At 43.0% G+C, this 18,913-nt stretch overlaps 1 protein-coding gene across 5 annotated transcripts in view; it reads right to left on the reverse strand.

The window, feature by feature from the left end:
* The window catches only part of CARD11 (caspase recruitment domain family member 11), a 1,114,500-nt gene that overhangs the window by 603,377 nt on the left and 492,210 nt on the right, over nucleotides 1–18,913 (reverse strand). Inside the window, exon 1 of one of the 5 annotated variants that reach the window (XM_078665000.1) lies at nucleotides 10,847–10,869. The exons of the other annotated variants lie outside the window; for them this stretch is intronic. The gene's annotated coding sequence lies outside the window, so the exon portion shown is untranslated. Of the gene's footprint in view, nucleotides 1–10,846; nucleotides 10,870–18,913 lie in introns of those variants that run through there. 5 annotated transcript variants of the gene reach the window in all.

The following is an 18,913-nucleotide window of genomic DNA, read 5'->3' on the forward strand; positions in this document are numbered from 1 at the left end:
AAGAAGCAGGGCATATATAACCCATGGGGGACAAATGTAAACGGGGGACCCAGGGGGGACAAATGTAGATGGGCGGAAGCTTACATTCATGTGGTCCTGGGTTATATATGTCCTGCTTCTTATTTTCTTTATTTAAGCTGTACGACTGCCACCTTGGTCGGTAGCTTAACTCTCTCATGATAAAGGGCCATTCTTTAAGTTTATACATCTAAAACTATTTTTTGTGGTCCAAATCCGCCGTGAGTCTGAAGACACCTGGTTGTCTATACTTGCTGTTACACGAATTCGACTTCTTTACCAAAGAACGTGACCTAGCCATATCAAGGAGGTTTTCTATACTTACTCTCTGACCGCTCTATGGGACTCTCAAGAGAATACCAAGCCCTGATGAAGTTCCACATGGAATGAAACGCGTTGGCTGAGGCCTTTTAAAGATTGAATTAATGATGGATTTATCTTTCATCAAACTACAAACCTTTGAAATTCTATTTTTGTGCACCATCCTTTTCTTCACAATTTCTACATATTACCATTTGTGTGCAATATGGTTTTATCAGTAAAACTGTATGTCTGTGCAAACTTAGTGGCCATTTCAATGGAAAATGTGCTGTCTGTAAATGACCGTGCACTACCACGCTTTAGTTGCATGAAAAAATTGCCTGCCTCATGCCCATTACAGTTTATTTGTGTTTTTGACATTATTACTGTTTTGTACTACATAAATACTTCACACATTGCTTTAAGTTGAGACTGTCTGCTCTATGCCATAGCTGCCATGGTACTGAGCTCAGGTTAATTTAGTGACTTTGAGGTTTCACCTGGGCAGGAGTGCTACTATTCCTTGAGGTGGACATTTGCAAACCCCAAATAAAAATGCACTTTCTTACAGAAACAATTGGCAAAAATAGAAAGGAGTCTATTTTCAGTTTTTTGTGTAAAACATGGGGCTGGTGTCCAAAACCCTTTTCTGTTCACAAATCTAGCGATTCACAGAATCACGAGGTTTGCAGCTGCAATATTTTTACTAGTTACCAAAGCCCCTTTTTGCAAGTCAGAAATGGCTTTCCAGCTCACAAATTGGGTTTAGCGGCTCAGCCAAAATCGCAAGTAGGAGGATTTATAGTAGCTTCTTCCCCTCCTAATTGCAATTTGCAATGGCTTGTATAAGTGATTTACAATTCACACAAAAAAAGTCACAAAACATTGATCAGAAACAGACATGAGAGTTTGGCTGGTATCTGATAATCAAAAGGGAAAGTGTCCCAAAACAGCTACTCCTTGAGGAATCATGTCAGAGCCTGTTGGAGAGCAGAGAGTGGCTAGGGACCCCTGCATGCTAGCCTCGATTTATTTTCAAACTATAAAATATTTTTCTAAAAGCAGAACTTGTCCAGTTAAGGGATTCAGATGGATCAAGAAAAATGTTTCACATTTAGGCACAGTTGTCAGTGGTACCTTGCGCATCACCCTCTGGGTGTCAGTAGCCAATCACAGGGCTTGAGAATAATAACTGGCCTATTGATTATTCTTTAGGCAGGTGGTTTTGAATCCTTCTCGAAATGGACATTTTGTGACACAACCTATTAGTATATTAGGTCAAATCCCAAAATGAGAGTCAGGTGACAAAAGGTCATTGAACAATTTGCACCCACTATTGGAGACCTGTTTGTAAGTATGTCAGAGACAGATGGCACTATATACTACCGAATAAGGTCAGAGACAATGAATATATTTAAAATGCTGAAGAAGTGAGTAATTAGATCAAAAGGTTTAATAGAATCTTGTAGCAAAGCTTCAACAGAGGTAGAAAATTGAGCTGTATTTTGTTTAGAGACCCATGGAAGTAGGACTATGGTAGAGATATAGATTGATCTGAAGAAAAACTATATCATTTTCAGAAGGAACATCTAAGTTATGGTATGGTAAAACTTTTTTTTCCAGTTTATTAAAACTTACAATGTAACACAATATAATCACCACATGGAACATCATTAATAAAGAGCATCATAAAAACCATCTTTAGTCAATTGAAACCCCCAAGGTTCACTTCATTGGCCTCAAAATAAGAGATTGTTAACCTAAGTCCAATGTACTGCAATAATGATCCACAGCTACAAACCACCAACTATGAATATAATCCAAATACATTTTCCCAAGTTGAGGTTAGCAAAAAGAGCCGCTATCCACAGTTCTTACAGTTCATGGGCATCATTACACTAACTTACTATAACTGCTAATTTATATATCGAGCGGTGGCGGATGTGGGGGCCTAAGAACAGGAGTAGTAAGAGGTGGAGACTAAGGCCAGTTGTGTAGGAAGAATGCCAGAGGCTCTAATTCAAGGAATGATGTAAGCCTCATTCACCATTTCTTCAGTAGTAAAACTAAGGCATAATTGGAGTATAGTCAGCTTCCAGTACCCATGAGCTCTGGCACTAATGCACCTGCTGTGAACATGCTAGCTACACCCTCACTAGGGATGAGGTGTAAGGGAGATATAAGGAAAGCACGCCTCAAAATGAAAGAGGAGCATTCTGCACTACAAGAATAGAAGGGGAACATCAAGTTCAATATGATGATCTGGAAAATAATTTGCAGCTCTCAATACCATAGGGTTAAAGAGGTCTTAGTAATTATTTGTTAATGTATTACAGAAGGAGGTGCATCCTAAGTCTATTTTATGGAAGAGAGAAACAAACATGGGCGCTGCTTCCATTGGTGCAGCAGAATAAATGGGGATTTTACCTATGCCTCTGTTGTGAATAAACCAATGAATGCTGAATTGGGTAAACCAAAATTTATTAGTTTAACCAGACTTTCAAGTCTTTTGGATTCATTTATTTTTTAAATCGATCAGTTATTTTAGTTTAGGCAAAACAAAGAACATTATCAACTTCACGAATTGCCATATACTCTACAATACATAAATATTCCACAAGAATACCAACATTAATACAGTACTAAAGACATGACTACATAAATAATAATTACATGTATGTACAATTCCAATGCCAGAGTGCTCTTGGACACAGTGAAAAGATCGCGCTGTTATCTAATAGTACAGTCTTGATCCTGCCACACTTTTAGACAAAAAACAGTATCGAGTATCTCAAACCAATACAGCATATATCTGCTCATGTGCAAATCTGGAGGTGTTCTGTATTAATCACAATCAAATGAATGTAACAAAAATGAACAATGCCGACGCGTTTCAAGTCCCTTGGATGAATCAAAGGACTCTCATCAGGGCTGTCAAAGTCTGGTCCATGGAAGCTATTTCTAAAACACAAAAACATAAAAAACTTAATCTATCTTGTCCTACCGCCATTCAATATTTACAAAGGGATTTCTCCCATGGGGAGGTGCAGCCTACCTGCTAAGTTCGAATTCCAGGGCTGCACTTTTCGTGTACTGTGGTCTGTGCCGTGGGTGCTCACTGGAACAAAGTGAGAGTATTTTCATCAAGAATCTATGTGGCTTTAAATTCATAATAAAAAGGCCACCGGGGCAGTGTTTTACCTTTCATATGTTGGTGTCGACGTCACGTTTGTGTCACTTCAATCGACAGGGAAAAATCCTCACCTGGGTCACATATTCTACAATAATGTGAATAACAGTAATCAGCCTCACATTGACTGTGTGTGCAATGCTTTAATATTTAAGAAGCGCTCCACTGACTTACTTTTGGTCCGCCCTGGGGCGGTTCGACCCCGCTATGAGTAAATGAATGTACTTGATTTCTGTGAAAATACAAGTGAAACGGACACGTTTTAGTCCGGGCGCGTACCGACGCCAAACGCCACATCAATCTCATTATTTGAGCCTTCCCAAAGAAGCCTACCTTGACCCGTCTGACACGGGGCTTCTGCCTGTCGCTGCCGGTGGTCTCAATGATTCAAAGTCTGAAAAAACAAGCGGTACACGTGTAAAACGGACCGCGTTGTATTGCGTGTGAAGCCAATTAACACACACTTCTCTGCGCTGCACAGAGGCTTACCTTATTATTTGTTTTAAGTAAACGTCCACATCACCCGGAACAGTGCTGCTACAGACGCTTTGGAGATCGCGCGAGTACTTCGCAAGTCTTTAGGAACCCAGTCATGTGATCATCATGTGACTTGGGAAGGTGTGTGCCCCAACATGGAGGCTTCTGGGAACAGTAGTTCACCCTAACTGTGGATTCCTGCCTATTCTTTACATTCCGTTTATTTCGCTCAGACAATTGAGCCCATTGTTCACGCTATTGAACTTCATTATTAAATAGGCTTCCTTCTGGAGTAAGGCCATTTCTACATTTGGATTATACTTAGAGTCAATCCAAAAAAGAATCGTCCACTTAAAATCATTTTCGGTGTGGTTACAGCTCACAAAATGTTCCACCATTGGCGCGGTCAGCACTTTTTTCTTAATCCGTGAACGGTGCTGTGTAATCCTGACATTGGCTGCTTGGGTTGTTTTTCCTATGTATACTTTGTCACAGACGCACACCACAGCATAGACCACATTTTTAGTTCTACAATTTGTGAAAACATCATGTCTCCACGTCACATCATTATTGGAAAAAACATTTCCTTCAAGTGTTGACGCACAGGACACGCAATTGCCACATTTGCGGTGCCCGCAGATGGGTTTTAAATTCCATTGGGCAATAAGATCACTTTTTGGCTTCTGGATAAAACTGTCTGCCTTTACCAACTGTTGCCCTAAGCTTTTGTTTTTACACATGGCGAAGATCGGTTTTTGAAGGGGAGGGTCCAGCGTTTCCAGTAAATGCCAGTTATTTAGAATAATGCGCTTGAATTGGTTTGTGTGTTGGCCGTAGGTCGACACACAGACCAATCTCTCAAGCTCCTCCTTCTTCTTCACCTTGAGCAAAGAGTCCCTTGGGATGAAACTGACTCGTTTCTTCGTGTGTGAAAGCAGCTTTTTTGGGTACCCCCTGTTTGCCATTTCTTTACAAAATATGGAAGCGTGTGTCTCAAAATCAGATGAGTTCGTGCAGTTGCGTTTTATCCTTAGCATTTGCCCGTAGGGCAAGTTCTCTCTTAAACTTTGTGGGTGCGAGCTTTTGAAATGCAAGATTGTATTTCTATCCGTTGCTTTTTTGTGCATTGTTGTGAATAGCGATCCCTCGCTGCTGCCTACTGTGACATCCAGAAAGGTCATTTTGTTTTGACTAGAATTTAATGTAAATTTAATGTCACTGTGGCGAGAGTTGAGCCGACTTGAAATCAGACACTTCGATCATAATCAAGCAGGCAGATAAGGGTGGGGCGGTTGTGCTATGGCCACGCTCCATGTACCTTACAGAGGGTCAGGCACATGTGAATAATCGCGAGTGGTACAGGCCATCCATGGAAGACCCTGTACACGCGATTCAAGATAAAATCCAGAGACTGTCAAAAGAAGGGCTTGATGAGGGCTTTCTGGGATCCAGAGAGTATGAATACTTGAACACCGGTATTGTATTTTTTGCCCAAAATACACAAAAATGCCCAGGTACCACCGGGCCGCCCGATTGTTTCAGGCTGTGACTCTGCACTTGAGCCAGTATCGAAGTATATAGATTTCTTCCTAAAACCGTGTATACTGCAGGTTAAGTCACATCTTCGTGACACTATGGATTTTATCACCAAAATTGAGGGGAACCCATTTGATGCAGACACACAACTGATGGTAACACTAGACGTGGCCTCGCTATACACTCAAATCCCTCAAGATGAGGCTTTGGAAGTGATTGAGATTTATTTGGACCAGCGGGAAAGACCACACAGGGTACCAACGTCATTTATCTTGTCACTAGCAGAAATCACGCTACGGAGCAACTATTTTAAGTTCGAAAATGAGTTCTACATTCAGATCAAGGGGACAGCCATGGGTTGTCCCTATGCGCCGGAGCTGGCGGTACTATATATGGACCAATATGAACACCGGTTCATATATAATAACAATCCATTCAGGGACAACATACATCAATGGCTACGATACATCGATGATGTCTGGCTCCTGTGGCAGGGGAGTCAGACCCAGTTAGATGAATTCTATGATTGGCTCAACTCTCGCCACAGTGACATTAAATTTACATTAAATTCTAGTCAAAACAAAATGACCTTTCTGGATGTCACAGTAGGCAGCAGCGAGGGATCGCTATTCACAACAATGCACAAAAAAGCAACGGATAGAAATACAATCTTGCATTTCAAAAGCTCGCACCCACAAAGTTTAAGAGAGAACTTGCCCTACGGGCAAATGCTAAGGATAAAACGCAACTGCACGAACTCATCTGATTTTGAGACACACGCTTCCATATTTTGTAAAGAAATGGCAAACAGGGGGTACCCAAAAAAGCTGCTTTCACACACGAAGAAACGAGTCAGTTTCATCCCAAGGGACTCTTTGCTCAAGGTGAAGAAGAAGGAGGAGCTTGAGAGATTGGTCTGTGTGTCGACCTACGGCCAACACACAAACCAATTCAAGCGCATTATTCTAAATAACTGGCATTTACTGGAAACGCTGGACCCTCCCCTTCAAAAACCGATCTTCGCCATGTGTAAAAACAAAAGCTTAGGGCAACAGTTGGTAAAGGCAGACAGTTTTATCCAGAAGCCAAAAAGTGATCTTATTGCCCAATGGAATTTAAAACCCATCTGCGGGCACCGCAAATGTGGCAATTGCGTGTCCTGTGCGTCAACACTTGAAGGAAATGTTTTTTCCAATAATGATGTGACGTGGAGACATGATGTTTTCACAAATTGTAGAACTAAAAATGTGGTCTATGCTGTGGTGTGCGTCTGTGACAAAGTATACATAGGAAAAACAACCCAAGCAGCCAATGTCAGGATTACACAGCACCGTTCACGGATTAAGAAAAAAGTGCTGACCGCGCCAATGGTGGAACATTTTGTGAGCTGTAACCACACCGAAAATGATTTTAAGTGGACGATTCTTTTTTGGATTGACTCTAAGTATAATCCAAATGTAGAAATGGCCTTACTCCAGAAGGAAGCCTATTTAATAATGAAGTTCAATAGCGTGAACAATGGGCTCAATTGTCTGAGCGAAATAAACAGAATGTAAAGAATAGGCAGGAATCCACAGTTAGGGTGAACTACTGTTCCCAGAAGCCTCCATGTTGGGGCACACACCTTCCCAAGTCACATGATGATCACATGACTGGGTTCCTAAAGACTTGCGAAGTACTCGCGCGATCTCCAAAGCGTCTGTAGCAGCACTGTTCCGGGTGATGTGGACGTTTACTTAAAACAAATAATAAGGTAAGCCTCTGTGCAGCGCAGAGAAGTGTGTGTTAATTGGCTTCACACGCAATACAACGCGGTCCGTTTTACACGTGTACCGCTTGTTTTTTCAGACTTTGAATCATTGAGACCACCGGCAGCGACAGGCAGAAGCCCCGTGTCAGACGGGTCAAGGTAGGCTTCTTTGGGAAGGCTCAAATAATGAGATTGATGTGGCGTTTGGCGTCGGTACGCGCCCGGACTAAAACGTGTCCGTTTCACTTGTATTTTCACAGAAATCAAGTACATTCATTTACTCATAGCGGGGTCGAACCGCCCCAGGGCGGACCAAAAGTAAGTCAGTGGAGCGCTTCTTAAATATTAAAGCATTGCACACACAGTCAATGTGAGGCTGATTACTGTTATTCACATTATTGTAGAATATGTGACCCAGGTGAGGATTTTTCCCTGTCGATTGAAGTGACACAAACGTGACGTCGACACCAACATATGAAAGGTAAAACACTGCCCCGGTGGCCTTTTTATTATGAATTTAAAGCCACATAGATTCTTGATGAAAATACTCTCACTTTGTTCCAGTGAGCACCCACGGCACAGACCACAGTACACGAAAAGTGCAGCCCTGGAATTCGAACTTAGCAGGTAGGCTGCACCTCCCCATGGGAGAAATCCCTTTGTAAATATTGAATGGCGGTAGGACAAGATAGATTAAGTTTTTTATGTTTTTGTGTTTTAGAAATAGCTTCCATGGACCAGACTTTGACAGCCCTGATGAGAGTCCTTTGATTCATCCAAGGGACTTGAAACGCGTCGGCATTGTTCATTTTTGTTACATTGTGATTAATACAGAACACCTCCAGATTTGCATATGAGCAGATATATGCTGTATTGGTTTGAGATACTCGATACTGTTTTTTGTCTAAAAGTGTGGCAGGATCAAGACTGTACTATTAGATAACAGCGCGATCTTTTCACTGTGTCCAAGAGCACTCTGGCATTGGAATTGTACATACATGTAATTATTATTTATGTAGTCATGTCTTTAGTACTGTATTAATGTTGGTATTCTTGTGGAATATTTATGTATTGTAGAGTATATGGCAATTCGTGAAGTTGATAATGTTCTTTGTTTTGCCTAAACTAAAATAACTGATCGATTTAAAAAATAAATGAATCCAAAAGACTTGAAAGTCTGGTTAAACTAATAAATTTTGGTTTACCCAATTCAGCATTCATTGGTTTATTCACAACAGAGGCATAGGTAAAATCCCCATTTATTCTGTATTTACTAGTGGCCCGACCTACCCTCTTTCCCAGTGGGCCCAACCCCCAGTTGCCTTCATCCATTGGTGCAGCGGCACCAGGGCACAGATGACTAAGGGGCCCAATGAGCCCTTATAATTTTCGTATTTTGCAATTCAAATTGCAGGTAAGTGGCCCTTTTCCTTGCACTAAGACCCATGACACACTGGCTACACCACTGGAAACCAAGGGTCTTGGCTAATAAGGTGGCGGTAAAGTGATATGTGGATGTTACTAGGCAGAGTGTTTTGTGTTCCAAAGCCGAATGAGGTTTTGAGTATGTTTTAAATGTACTCCGGAGTGTTCCATTCAAGGCCCTCAAAAATGACACACATTGACCCGCCGTGCATCAGGCTTGCAAAAGGTGTCATTTGAGTTGGGTTAGAGTCAATTTTTGCAAATTTAAGATATGTTTGTGTGCTACAAGAGAAGGACACTTAGGCACTATTTAGACATTTTGGAGCATGTAAAATAGTACTCATGTAGTTCTTCTTTTAGTACTCTTATGTGCTTTTGTGAATTAGCACCAAAACATCTATAACGGGAATACAGTGGGCATGTGCAGGGAATATTCATGTATAAATACAGAAAACAGAAAGTAGTGAGCCTTGTCTTAACTTTTATGAATAAGGCGTTTGACATTTCCGACTTATTCCCAATGGCATATAAGAGTACATACAGTAGTTAATTTGTTTTTTTTAAATTGCCAGAGCACTCATCAGGAGTCAGCTTGCAGCAGCCAATTTCACTGTAAGCGCCCCATAAAACAGAACTCCTGTGCCTACCAAAAGTGAATGTGTCCGCACTGCAATACCTTCGGATCGAGTTTGTGCTATAAGCCCAAATGTTCATGATTAAGTGCCGGTTCTGAGCCCCGGAAACCAATGGATCAAATTAAGCACTGATTACATAAAAGAGTGCTCTTGTAATACTACTTTCGGTATTCATAAATGCTTTTGTGAATCAGCGACTTTATGCTTATGTGTGAGAGCTACGTCAAAAAAGAAATTGACATATCTGTATTCAAGTACAGTATTTCCTATCAGTATTTGTCTCTCAGCACATTTCCAAAATCAATCATCGCAATCCACGTACCCGCCAGACAACTTCGTTCCGCCCAACTCGCCCTTGCACCGTCTCCAGGATCCACAAGACCAGAACCGGAGGAAGATTATTCTCCTACTACACCACCAAGACCCGGCAATCCCCGTTGCGGGCCCAATTCAAGAAGGACCTCAAGACCTGGCTCTTCGAATGATCCTACACCGAGAGGGACCAACAGCCCCTCCGCCCCAAGCGCCTTGACACTCTCACTGGTGAGTAGCCACGCTATACCAGCCCCTGATTGATTGATTGATTGAATCCTCTGTTTCTAATTTGCCAATGAGTGGGCAGTTGGGTTTAATATTCGGTGGTCTCTGGTTATTAGTTTACAAAAGTATCCTAAGCAATTAATACGAATAAAATAAAAGTGCCTAAATCTTTAAAGTATTTTCCAGTGCCTTCCTGCAAATTGTGCTATTACTGAGTGAAAAGGGGAAGTGGTTGTGAACAGCAGAGGCACAAGGCTAACAGTAACTGCTTACAATGTTGCGAAATTATAGAAAATAGTTTCAAAAGAGCTGATTTTGCTACCAGGGTCTACCTCTGGCTTCCCTATTGGACCAAAACATCCACAATGTGTAATCTTGTCAAACCTTGATGCTCATGTTTGTAAACGCTGTACAAATCAAACATTTTCAATGCAGTAGGTCTGGCATTTGCGAGAGTTTAAGCTATTGACATTGTAAATGACAATGCCTTTTACTTATGTGTTTTTAAAAGCAACACATATATAAAAAGCCTTGTCATTTCTGATGCAATACCTCAAACTCTCGTAAATGCGACACCACTTTTATAGTGGCCGCGCCGCTTTCTTGAGATGCATGCTCACCATATTCAGGTTAGAGTGAGCAGCGTCTAAAGAGAGAGGGGCGCGGCCAACATTAAAGTGAAAGGGTGGTATGGGGTGCTTTCACTTACAAAAAAAAAACAATAAAAGAAGACTGTTTCTGTACCGCTAAAGTGAAAGTGGACCACGCTGCAAATTAATTAAATAAAGAAGCACTGCCGCTAAAGTGAATGCGGACCGCACTGCAAATTACATAAATAAAGAAGCGCGTCCGAAAGCGGACCGAGCTGCAAATTACAAAAATAAATACATTAATATGAACAATGTAAAAGCAGACACCGTGCTGCGACATCATGGGTGTAATAGGGAAAGACCATTAAAAGAAAATAGTGCTCACCGACTAAATAACGCTGACCGTGTAACACCACAAGTAAAAAGTACAGCCATTATGGGAGGGCGCTTGTGAGCCGTGAATTTGCGAGGACTTCAGAAACGCCAGAAACGCCGCCGCCATCGGACGCGGCCGTTGTTGCTCCCGCTCTTGTCTGCCTTTCACTGTGGTCTTGCTGCCGTTCCCGCTCCCACTGGTCCTGCTGCCCCCCCCCCCCTGGGCGATAGATAAGCGGGGGAGAGCAGACCCACAGACCCACCATTGGATACGGCCGTTGCTCTCGCTTCTGCTTCTGCTGCCTCTGCTGTTGTTCCCCCCTGGGAGAGAGAGAAAGCAGAGCGGGTGAAAAGTAACATCCGCATTGAAAGGAGGGCAAAAGGGCAAAAGCGGCAAGAACGGACTCCAACTACTACCCCAACTACTGCTTGCTGCTTGCTGCCCTCACTGTCCCTCACTGTACCTCACTGTCCGAGGCTGCGGGAACCAATAAAGTACGGACAATTATGGATTACTACGGTCGCAGCATATGTGAGTGTTCGTGAGGAGGACCCATAATTAAGGGGAGCCACAATCGAGGAGACAGCCACTGCAGGTTGCACTAGCGCTGATGCCATTGCGCTCCCCTTCCATTTCCATTTCACCACTACCTCTGGTAGCAACGCTGGAAGTGCCGAGCCCGCCATCAGAGGTTAGTCGCGCTACCAGCTAGCTGAACCAGCGTAAGCAATGCAAGGATAGGGCGATAGAGCACGCAAGCCAAGAGTCGAAGAACCCCGATAGATTGGCACTTCTTCGCGCACCTAAACTTAAACTTGTACTGGCGAATTGCATCTGCATCTGCGACTCGTGACTTGCGACAGCCAGCCGCATTGACAGCTCCATACCGGTAAAAGTCTCCCTGGGGGCACTGGTGCACTGGTGAGAGATAGTAAGCTCAGCTGCCGTTGGAGGCAGCTGTAAAGTAAGAGCCCGGGGGTGGGAGGCCAGGCTGTTCCGACTAGGTCTGATTCCGCCGGAGGCCTCCCCCTGTGTGATCCGCTCACTCTCACATCAGCTTTAGGTACTCTTCAGCCGACTCTAATAAAGGCAGTATTAAAGGCAGTAGAATATACATAATCCAACCACGTACCGACTAAAATGCGCACTAGGAGTGCCTTCTACTGCAACCAACACATCGCCCTCACAAGTCTGCCAAGCGCCAGAAATCAAAACTGCTATATCCTCAGGCGACAGGCTGCAATCGCCAATCTCCTTCTCGATTCTGCCCAAAGCAAGCGGAACAAATGGAAGAGGCTTCAGAAATTTTTCCGAGCACTTCAATGGGAATACCTGAGGATAAAAAGGTCAAAAACAGTCCCAGCAGAGGCTTTGCACAAATGGCGCTATCGGCCCGCCTTCTGCACACACCAAAAGGGAAAATTAGCGGAATAACTGATATTCGTGACCATTTTTACAAGATCGGCCAAGGAAATAGCGCAACACCCAAATTAGCATGCAATAGACCATGAAAATACAGCAGCAACTTATAAATTCATCTGATCCTTTTAACCTCCCGTCTCTGTATCCAGAAATAACTGTTCATCGTCAAGCCACTGCCTTGGTCCCCGACACCAAACTAAGGAATGTACAGGACAGCCTCCCCCTTTCTCACCCGCTATTACCCATTCCCCCCCTTATTCCAGACGAACATTGGATGCAGTCAAGTATAACTAAATTACCACTTGCGCTATCGCCTGCGCCATTACCCACGTCATCGTCTGTTGTCTTTGTTACATCGCATGCTAATAGTCTCGCCATTGCAAATGACCCCGAGAAAGAAACTACATCGGCCCAGCACGGAAAAGAGAAAGTCAATGATAAAACAGCGGCGCCCTCCTCATCTGATCCAGCCGACTCAATAATCTGGATTTCATCGTCTTGCTCCTTAAATTAATCATCAAAAATACTATCTCAGCAAGAAGTGCAACCACATGAAAAAATGATAAACATGACAGAGGGCGTTCCAAATGACTACTCACAAAAATGTAGTCCTCTCTTCCTATCTCATACATCTACCCCAATCCCAAATGGAGCCCCCCATTTCATGCCCTTTAGCAATATTGACTCATTTGAGGCATTGCCCAAGGTTCTGTCTGCAAACTCTACCAACAGCAAAACTGTAAACAAAGATAAAGACGAGAGTTTCAACTACGATCCTAAGAAAAATTGAAGAAATTTCCAGTCAGCAAATACTATACAAAGGTCTCCTCAAGCAAGCCCATGAACATCTAAAACTGAAATGCTGCTTGTAGCCACCAACCAGGCCCTGAATTCTATGGCTACTGCCGCCCATATGCATGCCGATAAACTTGAGACGCAGATAGCTATTCTCCAAATCCTAGCAGATTCTATAGTGGGCATTGACAAAAAACTTTAACAATTAAACTCACTGATCCGAAGGGTCCAAAATAATGTGGGTGAAAATCATACCTCAGCAGCACACCTAAACCAGGAACTGCTAGCAAACATCACCCCACACTTAAACAAAAAAAAACTCGAGACTCTGCCTGAAATAATGTCCGAGCTACTTGAAGACTAAAGGACAAGACCACAAACAAAACCGCAGAAAGCGTGCACTTCAATCCAGCAGAAAACTAGCTTTGTTTCCAATCCCCAAATCCATGAAACACCACTGAAATCTAGATCAACTCTTAACATCCTAGCTAGCCCCAGTAATAATAACAACAGCCCAAAACAGGATCAGCAACAATCAAACATCGCAATAAGTCTCTCTCCTGATCAAGCTCTTGCCACAATAAGCTCTTCTATGCTTTTAAGTGAGCCCAAGCAAGTCCTGAAGGAAAGAACAATGATGTCGAGAAAAAATAAGAAAAAACTGAAGAAACTAAATAAAGCTAATAAAAAGAACACTGCACTAATACAATGGCTCGGAACAAAGGGGAGGAAAATCTCGTCAAGCCAGGTGGAGGAGCTAGTTGAATCAACGGACCCCCACAAAGGCATTGCTGAAAAATCAAAACCAATTCAATATCCTACACAGAAAACAATAGACCTAAAGGAGGAAAAAGCACCTAAACGTAATAGCAATATGAAAACGCCTTGTTGCAACCATCCGACTCAAAGTGAAAAGTCCATTAAACCTGCTTCTAAAAATTCTTCAATTGCTACAAACAGAATAGACATGCCTACTGTTGAAGGCCTGGGGCAAATAAAAAGAGTCTCTAACACAGAAACACCAACATTAAGAGAAGACGAAAGTCAAACCAACAACGGGGCCGCACAAGAGGAGGTCGGACCTAACAATAAAATACCTTCCCCTCAAGAATCTGCTACAAGCGCTCAGTTATTAAGCACCCACTCCTTGACTTTAAAGCATACTGTCTCAGAACACCTAGAACATCATGTCAGGGAAAAGCCCCAAACAGATCCCCCTATTGGTGCCCCCAATTGGCCACAACTGCATAAAGCTATTACTAATACTCAGGAACCTAGCCTTTTACAGCGACAGAATAAAAAAGTACTACTCTATCCAGAATATGAATCACAGGGTCAATGGTACATCCTCAATAGGGGAAATGTTCTAAAACTCTGCCAGAATTTGCCAGGCTTAGAAAACATCAACACAGCAGACATTGAAACAGTGGCTTTTCTTGACCCAGCCTGGGGCCAAAAAAATGAGTCAACTTTGGTAATTTTTACCAATCCAGAGCCAGCAGCAATATTAGCTAAAAACTCAAAACAACTGAGTGAATGGGGTATTCGAGTAAGTTCCTATACGTCCCTTAACTACCCGACCTTCTTAAAAAAAAAACTTGAAACCCCGCTGCCCAACAATACGGGTTCTGATTCAAATGTGGAAGAGAGAAGACAGCAAAAACAGCCGACGCTACGGGGCCCAAGACAGGAATTAAAAGCAGCACCCTGGATGGACACTCCACTTCAAGTAATCACCACAGCTGCAGGCGGTCCACGCAAGTGCATATTTAAATTAAATAAATCTCATGATTGGTCCTGGCTTTCCAAGGCCTTAGGGTAGTACACAGGCAAGTCAGTCAGAAGGTAAACCAAAGTCTGACAAAGCTCGATGCTTAAATATTTGCTCGTGGAACATTAGGGGCCTAACCAAAGAGAAAATGTGTCGCACAATTAAGGACCACCAGGAGTTAAACGACATCCTTGCGATCCAAGAGACTTGGGCAATGGAGAATACCACCTGGGAAGATTTCACTACAGTTGAATCCCTTGCTATTCCCTCTGTAGTAGGCGGCCATGCATCCGGGGGCATGTTGATCGCCGTAAAGAACTCACTGGATGCAAAATTAGTGACACTCTACAATGGGAAGGGCGATTATATTTTTCTCAGTATCGAGATCAAGAGATACGATAAGGGGATAATAAGGCAAAAAATTATACTCGGTTGCATCTATCTACACCCTGTAAAAACTTGCCGGGAGGCAACTTTAAATACTTTGATTCCTATAATAGAGGATCTGGAAGCTCTATTCCCAAACGATTTGTGGTTGCTAATGGGAGACTTCAACTGTAATCTAATGGTCCCGGACCCAAGTGAATCCTCCCAAATAGTACAAGGAAATGAAGAGTGGGCAATACCGGAGACAAAGTCTCAATACCAACGGAAGGAAGTTAGCGGAATGAGACTTGCAACAAAACTAAATCAATCTGGTCTGCGTGCTCCTAATGGAAGATTTCCCACTGATAATCCTGCAGCCTATACTCATATATCCCCCTTCCGCATGGCTACTTTAGATTACATCTGGATATCTCTTTCCGCCTTCCAACTGGTGCGCCAGTTCTCGGTAATGCCATCTGCAGACAGCGATCATGCCATCCTAGTATGTAACATCGCCCTTTGCCCTCAATATCGCCCAATAATTCCCCTGATTGGACGGGAATTAAACCTCCAGAAGGTAAAAAAACTGAGATGGTCCGAGGAGAACTGTGAAGTACTTGAAACAGAGATTGATAATCTTCTTTCCGAACATTGCCAAGATGGGGCTGAGTATTTCGCAGGTCCCTCCTGGGAAACAAGACTGAGTAAATTCAGAGATCAGTTGGCATTAAAAACAACGAGTAGCCGTCCGCAGGTGCTTCCGGCTTCGACTGTCTTGCTGGAGCAAAAACAAGCTGTAACTCTCTCAAAGAGTAAACTAAATAAGTTGCAACGAGCCCACACGTACAGCGAAAGCCAACACAAATCTCTGAAGAATGATATATCAGCAGCTAGAAAAGTCTATAGGAAGGCCAGATTCGCCTTACAAAGACAGGAAGAAGAGCGTCACTGGGCGGCAGCCTTCGAGATAATCAAAACCAAGGATCAAATGAAGTTTTGGAATTGGGTGAATGAGGCATCCAAAGCTGCCAAACCTCCGACTGCAACTAATATCTCCCCCGCTGACTGGGAGAAGTATGTCAAAGAGCTGAAAACAACATTGGGCGTACCAACTGGTAGTAGAGGCGTCCAACCAACACTAGACCTGCAAGTCGAGGAGGAAGACACGCTATGTCCTATTAAGATAGCAACTGAGGAAATAGCTGCGGTAATAAGGAAAATGCGCTCTGGTGGTGCCCCAGGCCCTAATGGAATCCCAACACAGGTTTTTAAAGCTGCTGCACAAAAATGGGCTTTGCTGTTGACTCCACTATTCGAAGATGCTATACTGGGACGTACCATCCCGCATACGTGGCAAGGATCACTTTTATTACCTTTCCATAAAAAAGGTTCGCGCTCTGACCCCGATAACTATCGGATGATAGCTCTACTCGATGTGGACGGGAAAGCCTATGCAAGTATATTGTTGAAAGAACTTACAAAATGGGTGGAATCGAAGAATCTAATCCCCTTTAGTCAAACTGGCTTCCGAAAAGGCTGCCACATCGAAGACAATTTGATTTCGATAGTCCATTTGATGGAGACTACCATAGCTGCAAAAGGCAAATCCCTGTACATGGGATTCATTGACTTCCGCAAAGCATTCGACACCGTTAGCCGTCCCAAATTATGGGAAAAACTGTCAAGATGGGGAATTCCGCGGGCACTATTAAATGCGCTAATAGCCCTTCACACGGACACATGGGTCAAGGTCAGAGTAACATCAAAATGGACCACCTCTAACAAAATTTATACAAATAGAGGCCTTAAACAAGGGTGCACCCTTGCACCACTACTTTTTAATCTGTACCTCGCTGACCTCCCCGAATGGTTAACTGGATCAAGAGCCTTCCCCCCAGGAATTGGCCAAAGCAAAATTCAAATTTTGCAGTATGCGGACGACACGATTCTGTTAGACCAAACCCAGGTGGGCCTCCAAAGGCTGTTCAACTCTCTCGCCCAGTATTGTAAAAATAATATGCTCGAGATAAACGTAGGCAAAACCAAGGCGATGGCAGTATCACCTACGAACACAAAAAAGCTCTTGTGGTTCATAGAGGGGAAGCAATTGGAGACTGTCCCTACATACAAATATTTAGGTGTCTGGATTGACCACAAAGGTAGATGCTCGGTGCATATATCTGAGACGCTGACAGTGGCTCGCCGTCTAGAGGGGGTCTTTTTGAGAACAAAGAATGCCCTACATTCTCAGGATTTGGTTCCATTAATAAAATTGATTAATGCAAATTTTTTGCCCACAATTACCTTTGGAGCAATCATCTTCAAGGACAAACTGAACAACTGGCTTGATAGAGCGCAATCATCATGTTACCGCCGGGTCTTTCGATTGCCAAACTCGACTTCCCATGCCCAAATACGGAAAGAATTTTCTCTATCCTCCATGCGTTGGATCATGGCTGCAAGATTCATTATATATTGCTTAAAAGCGAAACAAGCAAATTCTCATACGCTAAAGAGCTGTATATGGCTGGTCCTCAAAAACCCCTCCACATCATGGAATAAATATTTAACGTTCTGTCTCAAATCGCTCGAAGCGGGGGACATATGGTCTTCTTCTCTGCCCAAAGAAACGAAAGGAAATCTCTTAATCAAGCAAGCTAAAATCCTTTCAAACCAATCGGACACACAACTGGTACTCAAGCTCTCTCATGGCACCTGGGCCGCCAAATTATACGCTTCGAAAACTCTTCCATCTTATCTTGCATCAGCAATGAAACCGTATATTAAACACCAGCTAATGAGATTCCGATTTGGCCTAATTCCGCTGAAAGCATATAAGTTTGGGCAAGGATATAAGATAGGAGCCTCCTCCCAATGTCGGTTTTGCAAACGGGGAGAGGAAAACTTAATTCACATTTTTTGCATTTGTCATCAATTGCGGCCACAAAGAATATTCTGGCTGAGACCAATTTGGCTCCTTCTAGGTATTAGAACATGCCAAGAAGCACTCGAGGAATGCATGAGGGGGGATTCGCCTCAAATGGCGACCCGCTTTGTCAAATTTATTTCTGAAATTAATTCCATGACTTTTCCCTCCGTGCAATGCCTGAATTTAATTCCTTGGAAGTAATTGATTTTTGACTTTCCTTGTCTTTTTACCTTTCCTTCCTACCCATTTACTGTTTTAGTCCTAGTTTTTAACAGTCTCGAATGCCTATACTACCGTTTTTTTTATTCTTGCATATTGCAATGATTTTAAATAATTGTGCAATAAAAACAAAACTTTAAACTTTATGGGAGGTTACAAATGCAGACAAGGCAGTAGCAAGTAGGGACCAGTAAGCCTATTCAGGAATGAAAAGCAACGATGTTGAAAGGACTGTAACAGGAGCCAATTGAAAAGGGGGGCGGGGAAATGGGCGGAGCTTTGGTTCCATACCTCAATACAGCATGCCTCCCAGCAGCAGTGCATGCGCTGGCCAGCCTCGACCTATAAAAGGTGCTTACAAGCATGCAAACCTCCGATTTTAGCGCTACTTGTGAAAACAAGTGTGGGCCTTCTATTCCAAATGGCAGTGCCCAAACGTTGTTTATTTGCGGTGCAAGTGTCTCTTCTGGCCGCAGGAAGTGAAGCCCAACTTCGGTTTAAAGATTTCTACACAAAACAGCACTTCTCGAAGTTTTTTTATGTGCCACGGGTTTGAGCGAGCACATCAAAGTTC

The sequence above is a fragment of the Lissotriton helveticus genome, chromosome 10, assembly GCF_964261635.1.
Source record: "Lissotriton helveticus chromosome 10, aLisHel1.1, whole genome shotgun sequence".
Lineage (NCBI taxonomy): Eukaryota > Metazoa > Chordata > Amphibia > Caudata > Salamandridae > Lissotriton > Lissotriton helveticus.